We start from the raw sequence: 16,580 nt of genomic DNA on the forward strand, positions 1-16,580 counted from the left end.
AACTTCTGCCTCCTGGGTTCAAGTGATTATCCTGCCTCAGCCTCCCAAGCATCTGGGACTATAGGCGTGACACCACACCCAGCTAAATTTTGTATTTTTAGTAGAGACGGGGTTTCACCATGTTGGCCAGGCTGGGCTGGAATTCCTGACCTCAAGTGACCTGCCTGCCTTGGCCTCCCCGAGTACTGGGATTATAGGCATGAGCCACTGCACCTGGCCTAATGCTCCCTGTTTTTCTGTTCCTAAGCTACTTTGTTCATACCTCAATTTTAACACTTCTCACATTATTTGGAAGTTATTAATCTTCTTATCTTAATGCCTATACATTGCAAACTTTAGATGGTGGGGGCTGTTATTTAACTCCATACTACTGCTACCTCTGTGCTGCTGCAATTATCTTTTTTTTTTTTCTTTTTTAGTGACTGGGTTTAGCTTTCTTTCTGTTGCCCAGGTTGGAGTGCAGTGGTAAGATCCATCATAACTCACTGCAGCCTCGAACTCCTGGGCTCAAGAGATCCTCCGTCCCTTGGTCTCCAGAGTAGCTGGGACTACAGGCATGTGCCACCATGCCCAGCTAATTTTTAAATTATTTGTAGTCTCATAGGGTCTGGCTGCGTTGCTCAGGCTGGTCTCTAACTCCCGGCTTCAAGCGATTCTCCTGCCTTGGCCTCCCGAAGTGTCGTGGTTACAGGGATAAGACGCTGTGCTCAGCCTATGCTGCCTTTCAATAAAGACAAGTGCTTAAATTTAATGTAGTTTAAATGTATCAAACTTTTCTTTACAGTTCGTTCTTATGGCACTTAATAAACCCTACCCTGAGATCATAAGGCTGTTTTCTTTTAAAAGTTGTAATTTTGGGGAATGATAGTAAGAAGAAAAAAAAGTTGTAATTTTAAAATGCTTTAATTTCCCCTATAAGTCTTTAATCTACCTTGAATTAGTTTTTGCATAGGGGATCCAACAGATAACTGGTTGTTCTAGGTCATGAACTGAATACTCTATCTTCCCTCATTGAATTACCATTCCAGCCATACCTCATTTCATAGATGCCTGCATCTGTTTGTGGGCTCTGTAGGTGGTTCCATTTCCTCCTCTGCTTTTCCCTATTCCAGTATCACATGGTCTTAATTTGTATAGCTTTATAAAAATGTTGATATGGAAGTGTGAGTCCTTAAAACACATTTTTCTTCTTCAAGAGTGTTTTGGCTATGCTTTGCCCTAAAGTGGTGGGTTTTGTTGTTGTTTGTTGTTGTTGTTTTTAGACGAAGTCTCACTGTCACCCAGGCTGGAGTTCAGTGGCCCAAACTCAGCTCACTGCAGTCTCCGCCTCCTGGGTTCAAGCGATTCTCCTGCTTCAGCCTGCGGAGTAGTTGGGATAATAGGTGCCCGCCACTATGCCTGGCTAATTTTTCTTTTTCTTTCTTTCTTTTTCTTTTCTTTTTTTTTTGAGACAGACACTCACTCTGTCACCCAGGCTGGAGTGCAGTGGTGTGATCTGGGCTCACTGCAACCTCCACCTCCCGGGTTCAAGCGATTCTCCTGCCTCAGCTTCCTGAGTAGCTGGGATTCCAGACGTACACTACCACGCCAGGCTAATTTTTTTTTTTTTTTTTTTTTTTTTTTTTTTGTATTTTAGTACAGACAGGTTTCACCATGTTGGCCAGGCTGGTCTCAAACTTCCAGCCTCAAGTGATCCGCCGCCTTGGCCTCCCAAAGTGCTGGGATTACAGGAATGAGTCACCGCACCTGGCTTAATTTTTCTATTTTTAGTAGAAACAGGGTTTCACTATGTTGGCCTGACTGGTCTCCAACCCCTAACCTCAAATGATCTGCCCGCCTCAGCCTCAAAGTGCTGGGATTAGTGGTGTGAGCTATCGCATAGTGCCCAGCCAGCATTATTATTATTTTTTTTTGAGACGGAGTTTCGCTCCTGTTGCCCAGGCTGGAGTGCAATGGCGTGATCTCAGCTCACCGCAACTTCCGCCTCCTGGTTCAAGCGATTCTAGTGCCTCAGCTGGGATTACAGGCAAGCGCCACTATGCCTGGCTAATTTTTGTTATTATTGGTGGAGACGGGGTTTCTCCATATTGGTCAGGTTGGTCTCAAACTCCCGACCTCAGGTGATCTTCTCGCTTTGGCCTGCTGGGATTACAGGCGTCAGCCACCGCGTCCGACCAGCGTATTCTTATCATTCATCAATTGTCAGTAAATTTCTTCTTCACCTACTAGTTAAAATATCTTACTTAAAATCTATGGCTGGGTGCGGTGGCTCAGGCTTGTAATCACAGCACTTTGGGAGGCTGGGGCAGGTGGATTGCCTGAGTTCAGAGGTTCAAGACCAGCTGGGCAAAATGGCGAAACACCCTCTTTCCTAAAAATACAAAAAATTAGCAGGGCGTGGTGGCGCAGGCCTGTAATCCCAGCCACTCAGGAGGCTGAGGCAGGAGTATCACTTGAACCCGGGAGGCAGAGGTTGCTGTGAGGCGAGATGGCGCCACTGCACTCCAGCTTGGGCGACAGAGTAAGACTCTGTCTCTGAATAAATGAATGAATGAATGAATGAATGAATGAATGAATAAAAGTCTACAAGGCTGGGAGCGATGACTCATGCCTGTAATCCCAGCACTTTGGGAGGCTGAGGCAGGTGGATTGCCTGAGTTCAGGAGTTCAAGACCAGCCTGGGCAAAATGGCGAAACCCCCTCTCTAATAAAAATACAAAAATTAGCTGTACTACTTGGGCGACAGAGTGAGACTTGGTCTCAAAAAAAAAAAAAAATCTACAAATCCACTCCATCATTTATTAAACACGAACCTAGGACCTAGTTAGAATGTCCTGAAGAAAATATTTCAGTAAGATTCCAAGTCCGTCGCGCTGGCAAAGCAACAAGGCCACCTGATGGAGTAAGGGCCCGAGACCCCTGGGCTGCCTCCACAGTGCTGCCGCGGGATCGCGGCGTGGGGAACCAGGAACTACAAGTCCCGGCAGGCCGCGCGCGCCTCGGCTTCACCAAGCGCAGTCAGGTGGCTGTCCCGGCACGGTTCCCAGCTAATTCCCAGCTACCGGGTTGCGGCGGGAAGCCGGGCGCCGCGGCTCTGCTTCCCTCGGGGTGAGTAGGGGCAGCTCGCCGGAGGCCGGCGCAAAGCTCGGGCCTATCAGGCTGGCAGGGCAGCACCGCGCGTGGAGCGCGAGGGAACCGGTGTGGACACGCCGGGAACGGGCCTCTGCTCCGGCTGTGCAGCCGCCCTGGGCGCCGGGAGGGACAGCCTCATGACCTTGTCACCTGGGCCCGGCGCGCGGCCACGTGGCTCGCACTGCCCCGCCCCCCTGCAGTGACTTCTCCAGCTTGGCACACCAGTGGGCTTTCATGTGGCCTGTCCACTTCAGTCTCGCAGGCATCCGAGTGGGCAGAGCTGGAGGAGGGCAGGAGGTGGCTCACCCAGACGCCTTCACCCCCTGGTGGCCCTGTGAGTTCCGAGGCAGAAGCAGCTGGAGCTGGAGGGTGGTCTGGGGAAGAGCAGGCGGCAATGCACTTATCCTGGCCCTCCACCCCTCCTTGCGACGTGCCCTAGACCGCTGCTTATCTCCAGCATCTTGCAGGGCCCTGGGCTTCCGGATCACACAGTAGATATGTGCTAACAGCAGCCAGTGTGTGTGGAGAGCAACCTTTAGATAGGACACCTAGAACAGCCCTCTCCCAGGGTTAAGTGGCATTTACTTTCTCCTAACAAGAAAGTCATTCAACAAGTATTTATTAACTACCTCCATGATACTTGGCACTTAGTGAGTGCTCAAGAAATATTTGCACAGTTGAAATGAATTAGACTTTATCTGTGGCTTCATATGTTTTATTTAATAATCGGGGCTGGGTGTGGTGGCTGATGCCTGTAATCCCAGCACTTTGGGAGGCCAAGATGGGAGGACTGCTTGAGGCCAGGAGTTCAACACTGGGCTGGGCAATATAGCAAGACCCCTGTCTGTATTAAAAAAAGGAAAATAAATAATTTTCTTACTACGGTGATTCTCAAAGTTTAGCATGCACCAGAGTCACCTGGAGAGCTTGTAACAACACACAATACTGGACCCCATCCCCAAAGTTTCTGATTCTGTAAGTCTGGTATGAGGACCAAGAATTGGTGTTTCTAGCATGTACCTAAGTGATGCAGTTGCTGTTGGTCTGGGGACCATACGTTGAGTACCACTGGCTTATAGGAAAAAAATCCTGTGAACTTAAAGCACTATCTCTTCACACCTGGTCATGGGTCTTTCTGTATTTGCCAGTTTTACTTTTTTGGTGATTGTAAATATGTGCATATTACTTTTACACTGTTAATTCCCTCCATATTAATTTATGTACAGATTTGAATGTGGTCTGTACTTGTCATTTTTCCTGGTTACATCATATTCTACCTTATTAGGTCATTCTTTGCTTGGCCATTTCTCAACCGGCCTCAGGGATGTGCTATTTGATCTGTACTAGGAGAGTGTGCATATTATTACTTTCTGATATGCAGTTATTTTTTTGTCAGATAAAGGACCTATAAGAATATTAGTTGGGGCTGGGCCTGGGGCCAGGCGTGGTGGCTCACGCCTGTAATCCCAGCACTTTGGGAGGCTGAGGTGGGCGAATCACTTGAGGTCAGGAGTTCAATAGCAGCCTGGCCAACATGGTGAAACCCCACCTCTACCAAAAATACCAAAAAATTAGCTGGGCGTAGTGGTGTGTGCCTGTAGTCCCAGCTATTTGGGAGGCTAAGGAGGAGAATAGCTTGAACCCAGGAGACAGAGGCTGCAGTGAGCCGAGATCGCATCACTGCATTCCAGCCTGGGCGACTGAGCAAGACTCTGTCTCCAAAAAAAAAAAAAAAATTAGTTGGGTCAGTCATCCATTTCTTTACCAGGGTAGCTCACTAAATACACCTCCTGGGTTAAGGTTTCCATGTTGCAGGGACTCCAGTGGCCTATTTCAGGGCCCAGCAAGCTGCTTGTTCTTGTGTACTTCTTGCTCTCTTGGTGGGAATAGTCATACAGGATTCAAGTTGTGGTTCCATCACTTACCAGCTCCTTGGCCAAGTTTTCTACCTTTTCTAAAACACCACTTCCTTATCCATAGATTGAAACTCTAATAGCATGCATCTTGGAATCTAGTTGTGTGAGTTGCACGAGCTAATAAGTGCCTGGCACTGTGGCTCTCCTGTTGGAAGCTCGCTCTTTTCTCTTACCTGCTGCTTGCTCTTTGCATCTGGCTTTGCTCTGTTGTCCCTCAGTCTGCCTTCCCTAGGATGGACTGAATGGAGAATTTCTATTCCTTGCCTGGGTGAGACTTATTTTCGTTGTCTACTCTGGGACCTTGGCGTCAGTCAGGGATTCCTTTATTTTATTTTATTTTTATTTTTTGAGACGGAGTCTTGCTCTGTCACCCAGGCTGGAGTGTAGTGGCATGATCTTGGCTCACTGCAACCTCCGCCTCCTGGGTTCAAGGAATTCTCCTGTCTCAACCTCCTGGGATTCCTTTATTTAATCAACATCGATTTAAGGACTTTGAGTGCTTGGGCATCAAATACTAGGAAAGGGAGTTTGATTAAAATTTATTTCCTGCACTGGACTACATTACTATCTTAGGGAGAGCAGACTATAAACCTGCTCAGGCCAACTTCACACAGTTGCTTGCTATTGACTTGGTGTCTTTGGCATCTTTCCAGACTTGAGGCATGATGGTATCATCCACTTTGTGTGCTTTCCATCCATATCAGGGACCAGGTTCTTCTGAAGACCCGATCACTCTCTCCAAGGGTATTTTTGGGTCTTTTTTCAGTTTGGGGGCAGACTAGAAGAAATAATACTCCTTGGTCTAATAGTCTCTCTAGGAAATGGAAGGAGGCCATGGTCACTTTTCATGGAACTAGAGACCTAAGTACCTTTTCTCTGTGGTAATTCTCATTTGTGCACCAAACAGGGAGAGGTGATTCCAGGCCTTTAGTCCTGAAATGTAGCATAGGGAGAGGGCTGCCAATGGATGGAAACTGAAAAGGCCTAGCCACTCATTGACTCCAATGAACAATAAGTGCTTGGTTTCCCATTTAGTTCTGTCGAGGGGATGAACATTTCGTGTGACCATCAACTTCCCATTTGTACATCCCGGGCTCTCCTGTTGCTTCATTTCATAACCCACTGGGGTGTTTCCTGTGGTCCAGCGAGATGGATTCCATTGTTGTCATTGATTTGACAATAAAATAGCCATGTCAGCTTTGCAGCTCTCCTAAACATTTGATAGACTGAAATGGCTTGTTTCTAGTGGGAGGCACTGGTTGATCTTGATTTTGGGGGCTCCAAACAGTACCTCCTACATGCTTGGCACTGGGTCAGAAATCATGGTCTCTGCCCATAGGAACAATTGCATTTCCTTGAGAACAGCAGTAATAACGTTAGTGAACAGGGGTCCAGGTGTTCCTATCAAAGAGGTTACCTGTCATAAAGAGAAGGGCTGAATACTTGGAATAAGTGGGAAGGCTCTGCTTAAGCTCTTAGCCATTTTACTAGCTGATCCACCTGGCACAAATCACTTGCCCTCTCTGCTCGTTGGTTTCCTCATTTATACCTGGGGATGGTAATAGTATTTGTCTCTTCTCACTGGATTGTGTGGAATATCTAATGAGTTGAGTGTGAAGGGCTCTGTTTTAATATAAAGGCTAGTTATTGCTAGTGTTATTATCTAGTGATTAGGTTTAAGGGTTTTGGTGACCTCAGACCCCCTGTAAGGTATGTACTGTTAGGAGAGGTGACTCAGCTGAAAGTCAAAAAGGCGAGTAAGCAGAGCAGGGCAGGTGATTCATTAACAAAGGGTTTAATAATGAAAGGTGTTTTTCATTGACCGACATATTTCACACCTGACAGGGTCTTTTAAAATACCCTGAGGGAAGCAACTCATTTGCATGTTAAAGACTCAGGGACACCTTATGGAAAACTCAAGCTCCAGTCTATTTAGATGCCGTTTGGCTCCTGTATCATCTATTTTATGCATTTCAATTTCCATCTCTTTTATTACTGAGGCCATTTGCACGAAAACAGGGTTTTGAGCATTGTGTCTGCTTCGCTGTCACTTCCCACCCAGAGGTGGTCTCAAGGGTAGGGGTGGCCTCGTTGCATGCAGGGGACAGGTGTGGAGGTTGGTGTAACAGGAAGAGGGGGTTCAGGGGAGGCAGGGGCTGGAAGGTGGTGTTGGGGTGGGATGGGGTGTTGGTGGTGAATTGTCAGCTCAGGGTATGTGGTTTTCACCTGGGGACCTGCATTGTTCCTTGCTCTGCACAGGCCTCAGGCCTCACTGGGTATAGTTTATCCATTCATTGATTCATTCGTTCAGTAAATGCTTTTGGAGCCCCTACTATGTGCTAGGCCAGGGTTTGGCAAATGACAGCCTGAGGGTCAATTCTGGCCACACCTATTACTTTATACATTCTTTGTGGTTGCTTTGTGCCACAATGCAGAGTTGAGTAGTTGCATCAGAGATCTTACATAATGCAAAGCCAAGGCTGGGCTTTAGGTCTCTGAGCAAGAGGGATTAGTTTTAGGGAGGGATGGTTATCATCCTTGCTTTCAGATTAACTCCTAAACTAGTTTCCTCCCAGAGTTAGCTTGGTCTGCACCCAGGAGTGAGCAAGGACAGGTTGGACGTCAGAAGCAACCTGTCATCCCAGCACTATGGGAGGCCGGGGTGGGCGGATCACCTGACAGTCGGGAGTTTGAGATCAGCCTGACCAACATGGAGAAACCCTGTCTCTACTAAAAATACAAAATTAGCCGGACGTGGTGGCGCATGCCTGTAATCCCAGCTACTCGGGAGGCTGAGGCAGGAGAATCGCTTGAACCCTGGAGGCGGAGGTTGTGGTGAGCCCGAGATCGTGCCATTGCACCACTCCAGCCTGGGCAACAAGAGTGGAACTCTGTCTCGAAAAAAAAGAATGCAAAGGCAAAAATGACTCTTTTTTTTTTTTTTTTTTTGAGACGGAGTCTTGCCCTGTTGCCCAGGCTGGAGTGCAGTGGCATGATCTCGGCTCGCCACAACCTCTGCCTCCTGGGTTTAAGTGATTCTCCTGCCTCAGCCTCCGGAGTATCTGGGACTACAGGCACCCGCCACCACGCTTGGCTAATTTTTGTATTTTTAGTAGAGACAGGGCTTCACTGCATTGGCCAGGCTGGTCTCAAAACTCCTAACCTCAAGTGATCCACCTGCCTTGACCTCCCAAAGTGCTGGGATTACAGGCGTGAGCCACTGTGCCTGGTCCCAAAATTATTCTTATATGGCTCTTTATAGAAAAATATTTGTCATCCTCTGTTCTAGACAGGGAACAGCAAGTGCAAAAGCTCTGGGAGGTCAGAATACGCCTGGCATGTTTGAGGAATGGCACAGAGGCCAGTGTGTTTGGAGTGGAATGAATGAAGGGGAAAGTGGCAGGGCCTGAGACCCTAGAGGAAATTGAGAGTTAGACCATGTAAGACCTTGTCCAGGGAGCTCAGTCTGAAAAAAATCTCAAAAAACCTCCCAGTCTTAGGTTCTACAATAGTGATGTCTATACATTCTATGGGAACAATTAGGAAAGTCACAAACCTTGTGACCTCTGATCATATGACTCCTGAGCAGTTAGGGATTATAGAAACTATGCTACGTTTTAGCAGAGTTCTGGTTCCTCCCATAACCCTATTCTTATGGCTTTTTTTTTTTTTTTTTTTTTTTTAGGGATGAGGTCTTTTTGCTGGGTGCAGTGGCTCACATCTGTAATCCCAGCACTCTGGGAAGCTGAGGTGGGCAGATTGCTTGAGGTCAGGAGTTTGAGAGATGAGGTCTCACTATGTTGCCCAGACTGGTCTCAACTTCTGAGCTCAAGTGATCAGCCTCCCAAAGTGTTGGGATTACAGGTGTAAGCCACTCACTGCACCTGGCCGCATGAGTTTTACAAAGGTGGCTTTAGGTCTCTGAGCAAGAGGGATTAGTTTTAGGGAGGGATGGTTATCATCCTTGCTTTCAAATTAACTCCTAAACTAGATTCCTCCCAAAGTTAGCTTGGTCTGCACCCAGGAGTGAGCAAGGACAGGTTGGATGTCAGAAGCAAGATGGAGTCAACTACGGCAGGTTTTTCTTACTCTCATAATTTTGTGAAGGTGGTTTCAATTATCAGTGGTAGTATTGTTGTATTTGCTTTTAATTTGGTCTTGAGGTCTCTCTCCGGAGAGATCTAGCTCTGCCCTGCCTGGAATCCAACGGCTTTGGTCGTGGACTTTTACAGTGTGCCTTTCGTGGAGTACTTCTTTATCCTGCTGGACAGCCTAATGCCTGTGTCTGACTCATGCCTAGGTGTCTCTCCCACAGTAAACTTGTTTAAACTGGCAGATGCCCTGTGGCTCATCTGACCTGTGTCCAGGTTATTCCCACCTAGATAGCCACTTTTTTTTTTTTTTTTTCAGACAGAGTCTCACTGTCACCCAGGCTGGAGTGCAGTGTCATGGTCTCAGCTCACTGCAACCTCGTCCTCCTGGGTTCAAGTGATTCTCGTGCCTCAGCCTCCTGAGTAGCTGGGACTGCAGGTGCATGCCATCACACCCAGCTAATTTTTGTATTTTTAGTAGAGATGGTGTTTCACCGTGTTGTCCAGGCTGGTCTCGAACTCCTGACCTCAAATGATCCACCCGTCTTAGCCTCCCAGAGTGTTGGGATTACAGGTGTGAGCCACTGCACCAAGCCTGAGATAGCCACTCTCTCTCTCTCTTTTTTTTTTTTGAGAGAGAGTCTTGCTCTGTCACCCCAGGTTGGAGTACAATGGTGTGATCTCGGCTCACTGCAACCTCCACCTCCCGGGTTCAAGTGATTCTCCTGCCTCAGCCTCCTGAGGAGCTGGGATTACAGCCATACGCCACCATGTCCAGCTAATTTTTGTATTTTTATTTTTATTTTTTGAGATGGAGTTTCACTCTTGTTGCCCAGGCTGGAGTGCGATGGTGCGATCTTGGCTCACTGTAACCTCCGCCTCTGGGGTTCAGGCAGTTCTCCTGCCTCAGCATCCCGAGTAACTGGGATTACAGGCATGTGCCACCACGCCTGGCTAATTTTGTATTTTCAGTAGAGATGGGATTTCTCCATGTTGGTCAGGCTGGTCTTGAACCCCTGACCTCAAGTGATCCACCCGCCTCAACCTCTCAAAGTGCTGGGATTACAGACATGAGCCACTGCTCCTGGCCTAAGATAGTCACTCTCTAAGAGAGACCTGACCAAGACAGAAATTGGCTTCAGGAGTGTTGGTCAAGTGACACGCAGACACAGGCAGCTCAACAAAACACACGAAATAACAGAAGCCTTCCCTGACAGATCCACTGGAGGAATGAGTGCCCACGAGGGCAGATGGGAAGCCTGGAGGCAGCAGGGAGTTCAACCAGCAGGTGGGTGGGAGCAAGGAGAGAGAGATCAAGAGAGGAGACCTGTGCACCAAAGTCTTTTTTGTGATCCAGAGTGTTAAGCCAGGCAGATTTCTCATGGGGGGGAGTTCTAATTGGTGGGTTTACAATAAGCAGGCGTGAGTTCTGTGGAGTCACACAGTGACTGAGGGGTGATCACTGTGGTATATCTGCACAGTCCATGCTGGGTGTGCAGGTCGGTGGGGTGATTAAAGTAGGTTGTAGGTAGCTGTCCCATAGTGGGGTGGTCACCAGGAGGCATTGTCTAAGGCAGATTTCTGAATCAATCACGTTGAGGAACTGGAAGGAGGTAGAGAACTGAAACTGTCAAGGGTTTGACATGCCTCTGGCCTTAGAAAGTTAAAGCTATGTTCCAAATGGATGCCAAGGCAACATAAAATTATAGACATTCACTGCATTTATTTATTAATTTATTTTGAGACAGGGTTTCATTCTTGTTGCCCAGGCTGGAGTGCAATGGTGTGATCTTGGCTCACTACAACATCTGCCTCCTGGGTTCAAGCGATTCTCCTGCCTAAGCCTCCTGAGTAGCTGGGATTACAGGCACCCACCACCGTTAATTTTTGTATTTTTAGTAGAGATGGAGTTTCACCATGTTGGCCAGGCTTGTCTTGAACTCCTGACCTCAGGTAATCCACCTGCCTTGGCCTCCCAAAGTGTTGGGATTACAGGCGTGAGCCACTGCACCCAGCCCGCTACAATTATTTATTCATTTATTTGTTAACAGATTCTTCCTTTTGGATCTAAGTGGAGAGGGCAGATATAAGACCCAATCATTATCCATAAATCATTATCCATAAACGCGGTGTATAATGAGACTACTGAGGAATGAATGAGGAATTCTGAGTGATTGGGTCACAAAAAACTTCATGGAAGTATAATGAGAGACTGAGTGTGGAGGTATATTTTGGGAGATAAAGGCTGGAAAGGTAAGTTGGGATAAGAATTTGGTGGGCCTTGAGTATCTTGCAAGGAGTTTGGGCTTTGTGGTAGGTGGAGAGGTGATAGGAATGGTATAAATACACTTGAGGATGACCATGATAATTTGAGTGGCAGAGTAAAGATTAGATGGGATATGGGGAAGTAAGTTTGGAACGGGGAATGGTTGAGTAGTTGGCCTACTTCCCCTGTTTATGTTTTATTTTTTAATTAAAAAATATGATGGCCTACTTCCCCGTTTATGTTTTATTTTTTAATTAAAAAGATTTTTTTTGAGATGGAGTTTAGCTCTTGTTGCCCAGGCTAGAGTGCAGTGGCGCGATCTCTGCTCACTACAACTACCGCCTCCTGGGTTCGAGCGATTCTCTTGCCTCAGCCTCCTAAGTAGCTGGGATTACAGACGCTTACCACCACACCCGGCTAATTTTTGCATGTTTAGCAGATACAGCGTTTCACCATGTTGGCCAGGCTGGTCTTGAACTTCTGACCTCAGGTGATCTGCCTGCTAGCCTCCCAAAGTGCTGGGATTGCAGGCGTGAGCCCCTGTGCCTGGCCTCCCTGTTTATTAATTATTTGAGGTTATGCCAAATCCTAGTTCCTGAGGTGCTAGGAGTTTTTCATAAGCTCTTTGACTTTTCGGAAACAAAGGAATGATGTTTAAAATCACAAGGGAGGCTGGGTGTGGTGGTTCATGCCTGTAATCCCAGCACTTTGGGAGGCCAAAGTGGGAGTATCGCCTGAGGCCAGGAGTTTGAGACCAGCCTGACCAACATGGTGAAACCTCTTCTCTAATAAAAATACCAAAAAATTAGCTGGGCATGGTGGCACCTGCCTGTAGTCCAGCTACTCAGGAGGCTGAGGCAGGAGAATCAGTTGAACCCAGGAGGCGAAGGCTGCAGTGAGCCAAGATCACACCAATGCACTCCAACCTGGGTGACAGAGTGAGACTGTGTCTCAAAAAAAAAAAAAAAAAAAAAAAAAAATTACAAGAGAATCTCATTTACTGGGTATATCAGGCACTGCCTTAAAGTAGCATTCAGTTAATTCCTTTTTTTTTTTTCTTGAATCTTGCTCTGTTGCCTAGGGTAAGTGCAGTGGCACTCAGCACTACACTCACTACAGCCTTGACCTTCCAGGCTCAAGTGATCCTTCTACCTCAGCCTCCCAAGTAGCTGGGTGTTCAGGGACACACCACCATGTCCAACTAACTTTTTTATTGTTTGTAGAGATGAGGTCTTGCTGTGTTCTTCAGGCTAGTCTTGAACTCGTGGACTCAAGCAACCTTCCCACCTTGGCCTCCCAAAGTTCTGGGCTTAATGGCATGAGCCACCGCGCCTGACCAGTTAATTCTTACAGTGACCCTAGAAGGTGGTTACTCTCAAGAGCTCCCCTTCATAGATAATTATGCGGAGGCTGCAAGAAGTTGTGACTTACTCAAGGTGATCAGAGGCTGGGTTCTTTACCCACAGTCGCTTCATACTGCCTTCTTAATGTGGGCTTCTCTGGATGCCCACAGGAAGGGTCCCTGGATCGCCCTCATGATCTTGACTGAAGAAGGACGCTGTGTAAGGAGCTGAAGTCACTCAGTCTAATTTAAGGTCGGCTTCTGGATCTCATTAGGGACCTGTGTCTTGGTGGAAACAAAGTAGAGGGTGAGCCTGTTGCCCCTTTCAGCAGAAAATACTCCAGGCTGAGGCTGTTGAGAGCAAGGAGAAAGGGTAGGGTTAAGTAGGGGCTACCTAGAATGTTGGAAGTAGGGTGTGCAGAATTCCTCTGGGAGCTGATAGGCAGGGGAGCATTTGTTAAAGCCTGGCACTGGGTGAGGAGATAATAATAATGATAATAATACTAATGCTAATAATGGAGGATAATAGCATCTGCCACTCTTGAGTTCTTACTGTGTAGGTGGCACCTTGCTAAGCATTTTACATGATTTATCTCATTTCCCACCACTCCATCAAGCAGGTATTCCTGTTTTCCCCATTTTTGGACAAGATCACGAGGTTCAGAGAGATTTAGCAGCTTGCCTGTGGTCACCCAGTTCACAAGTGGCCATGCCAGGACTCAAACCTGGGCTGATTAGACTCCAGAGTTCATGATCTCAGTCACTATGCTCTCCTGTCCAAAAAGAATCCATGCCTAGGTGCAGTGGCTCAACGCCTATAATCCTAGCACTTTGGGAGACCGAGGTGGGAAGATTGCTTGAGTCCAGGAGTTCAAGACCAACTTAAGCAACATAGACCACATCACTACAAAACTGATACAAAAAAAATATTAACTGGACATGGTGGTTTGCGCCTATGGTCCCAGCACCTTGGGGGACTGAGGTGGGAGGATTGCCTGAGCCCAGGAGGTTGACGCTGCAGTGAGCTGTGATTCTGCCACTGCACTCTAGCCTGGGTGGCAGAGTAAACCCCTGTCTCAACAACAACAACAACAACAACAACAACAATGAAAATGACAACACCCAAAAAGAATCCTTGGCTTATTAAAATATTGGCATAATAAAATGGGGACAGGGAAATTTTCATAAAGAGAAATGTCAAGGAAATAAAGAGCATGCTAGAAAGCAAAGTTTTAATTTATTCTTTTAATTTATTATTTTCCAGCTTTATTCAGGTGTAATTGACAAATAACTGTACCTATTCAAGGTATACAACTTGATGATTTGATATATGTGTACTGTGTAATGATGACCACAATCAATCAACATATCTGTCACCTCAGATAGTTACCCTTTTGTGTGTGTGTGTGTTGAGGACACTTAAGATCTGCTCTCTTAGGAAATTTCAAGTAAATAATACAGTAGTATTAACTATAGTTTCCATATTGTACATTAGATTCCTCAGAACTTACTCATCTTATAACTGAAACTTTGTACCTTTTGACCAATATCGCCTCATTTCCCTCAAACCCCCAGCCCCTGGTAACCACCGTTCTAACCTCTACCTCTAAGAGTTTGACTTCTTTAGATTCCACATAAGAGTGAGATCATGCAGTATTTGTCTTTTCATGTCTGGCTTATTTCACTTAGCAAAATATTCTCTAGGTTGATCCATGTTGTCACCAATGGCAGGCTTCCTTCCTTTTTATGGCTGGATAATATTCCATTGTGTGTGTGTGTGTATATTTCACAATTTCTTCATTTGTGGATGGACACTTAGATTGTTTCTACATCTTGGCTATTGTACATACTACTGCATATTCTTTTTTTGAGGCAGAGTTTCATTTTTCTCCCAGGCTGGAGTGCAGTAGTGTGATCTTAGCTCACTGCAACTTCCGTCTCCTGGGTTCAAGCAATTCTCATGCTTTAGCCACCTGAGTAGCTGGAATTACAGGGGTGAGCCACTACACCTGGCTAGTTTTTGTATTTTTAGTGGAGATAGGGTTTCGCCGTGTTGCTGGTCTCGAACTCCTGGGCTCAAGTGATCTGCCTGCCTTGGCTCCCAAAGTGCTGGGGTTACAGATGTAAGCCACCATGCCTGGCTGCATATTCGTTTTATTTACAAAGTCACAATCTTATTCTTGCATAGATAGGAACTGATCCCAGGAGTTGGGCCAGGAATTGAGCATTTGTGTTTAGGGAAAGAAATGAGTTTCTTAAAATTTTTTTTTTGAGATGGATTTTCACTCTTGTTGCCCAGGCTGGAGTGCAATGGTGTGATCTTAGCTCACCGCAACCTCCGCCTCCTGGGTTCAAGCAGTTCTCCTGCCTCAGCCTCCCAAGTAGCTGGGATTACAGGCATGCGCCACCACGCCTGGCTGATTTTGTATTTTTACTAGAGACTGGGTTTCTTCATGTTGGTCAGGCTGGTCTTGAACTCCCGACCTCAGGTGATCCACCCGCCTCGGCATCCCAAAGTACTGGGATTATAGGCATGAGCTGCTGTGCTGGCCTTTTATTTTTAATTTAATTTTATTATTATTATTTTTTGGAGATGGGGTTTTGTTCTTGTTGCCAGGCTGGAGTTCAATGGCTCGGTCTCGGCTCACTGCAACCTCCATCTCCTGGGTTCAAGCAATTCTCCTGCCTCAGCCTCCCGAGTGACTGGGACTACAGGCATGTGTCACCATGCCCAGCTAATTTTTGTATTTTTAGTAGAGACGGAGTTTCACCATGTTGGCCAGGCTGGTCTCGAACTCCTGACCTTGTGATCCACCCGCCTTGGCCTCCCAAAGTGTTGGGATTATAGGATTACAGGTGTGAGCCACCACACCCGGCTTTTTTCTTTTCTTTTCTTTTTTTTTGAGATGGAGTCTCTTGCTGCTGCCCAGGCTGGAGTGCAGTGGTGCAATCTCAGCTCACTGTGACCTCCGCCTCCTGGGTTCAAGTGATTCTCCTGTCTTAGCCTCCCAAGTAGCTGAGACTACAGGTGTGTACTACCACACCCAGCTAATGTTAATAGAGATGGGGTTTGACCATGTTGGCCAGGCTGGTCTGGAACTCCTGACCTCAAGAGATCCGCCTGCCTGGGCCTCCCAGAGTGCTGGAATTACTCAGAGTGCAGGCGTGAGCTACCTCTCCTGGCCCAGGAATCTGCATTTTTGAAATGGCATCTAGGCTAATATTTTTTCAGGTGTTCCTCTGATTATACTTTAGAAATACTAGATTAGGAAATGAAGGTTCCAAAGGGAAGAGCAATGGAATTATAAAAAAGAACTATTGTGGTGTTATTATATATATTAGTTTTTGTCCGCTGTTCCTGGTTCATAACTCCCACAGCCGTTGTTACAGTTTTTGTGGTAATGTTGGGTGTGTTAGGCCTCAGGGCAGGCCTCAGGAATCAGAATCTCTTTCCTGCCCTCCTCTCACCTGCCCCAAGGCAGGGTTGTGGTCTTTCCCCACCTTTCTGATTGTGGGTCTTAAGGCCCTCCCTAGAGTAGGTTCTGCCCTATACACTGAGGGAAGGAATGCTGACATCATGAAGCTTCCATAAAAACCCAAGAGCCCAAGAGGACTGGTAGCTGAGCACTTGGAGATTTGCAGAGTGTGGTGCACCTAGTGAAGTCCTGGAAGCTTCACGCCCTTTCCCTGTAACTGACCCTGCACATCTGTTCATCAGTATCTTTTGCAGTCTCCTTTATAAGCCAGCAAATGTAAGTGTGTACCTGAGTTCTGTGAGTTGCTGCAGCAGCTTAATTGAACCCAAAGAAGGGGTTGTGGGAACCCCAACTTGA

At 46.8% G+C, this 16,580-nt stretch overlaps 1 protein-coding gene across 6 annotated transcripts in view; it reads left to right on the forward strand.

Moving 5' to 3' along the window:
- The first annotated feature begins 3,009 nt into the window (after nucleotides 1-3,009).
- ADCK1 (aarF domain containing kinase 1) overlaps nucleotides 3,010-16,580 on the forward strand; it is a 128,757-nt gene continuing 115,186 nt past the window's right edge. For 3 of the 6 annotated variants that reach the window (XM_073011201.1, XM_073011203.1, XM_073011202.1), the window contains exon 1: nucleotides 3,024-3,108. The gene's annotated coding sequence lies outside the window, so the exon portion shown is untranslated. Of the gene's footprint in view, nucleotides 3,109-3,342; nucleotides 3,467-16,580 lie in introns of those variants that run through there. The other 3 variants (XM_007987421.3, XM_037984327.2, XM_007987422.3) reach the window with 3 other exon arrangements.

This window comes from Chlorocebus sabaeus, chromosome 24 (assembly GCF_047675955.1).
Source record: "Chlorocebus sabaeus isolate Y175 chromosome 24, mChlSab1.0.hap1, whole genome shotgun sequence".
In the NCBI taxonomy this organism is placed as follows: domain Eukaryota; kingdom Metazoa; phylum Chordata; class Mammalia; order Primates; family Cercopithecidae; genus Chlorocebus; species Chlorocebus sabaeus.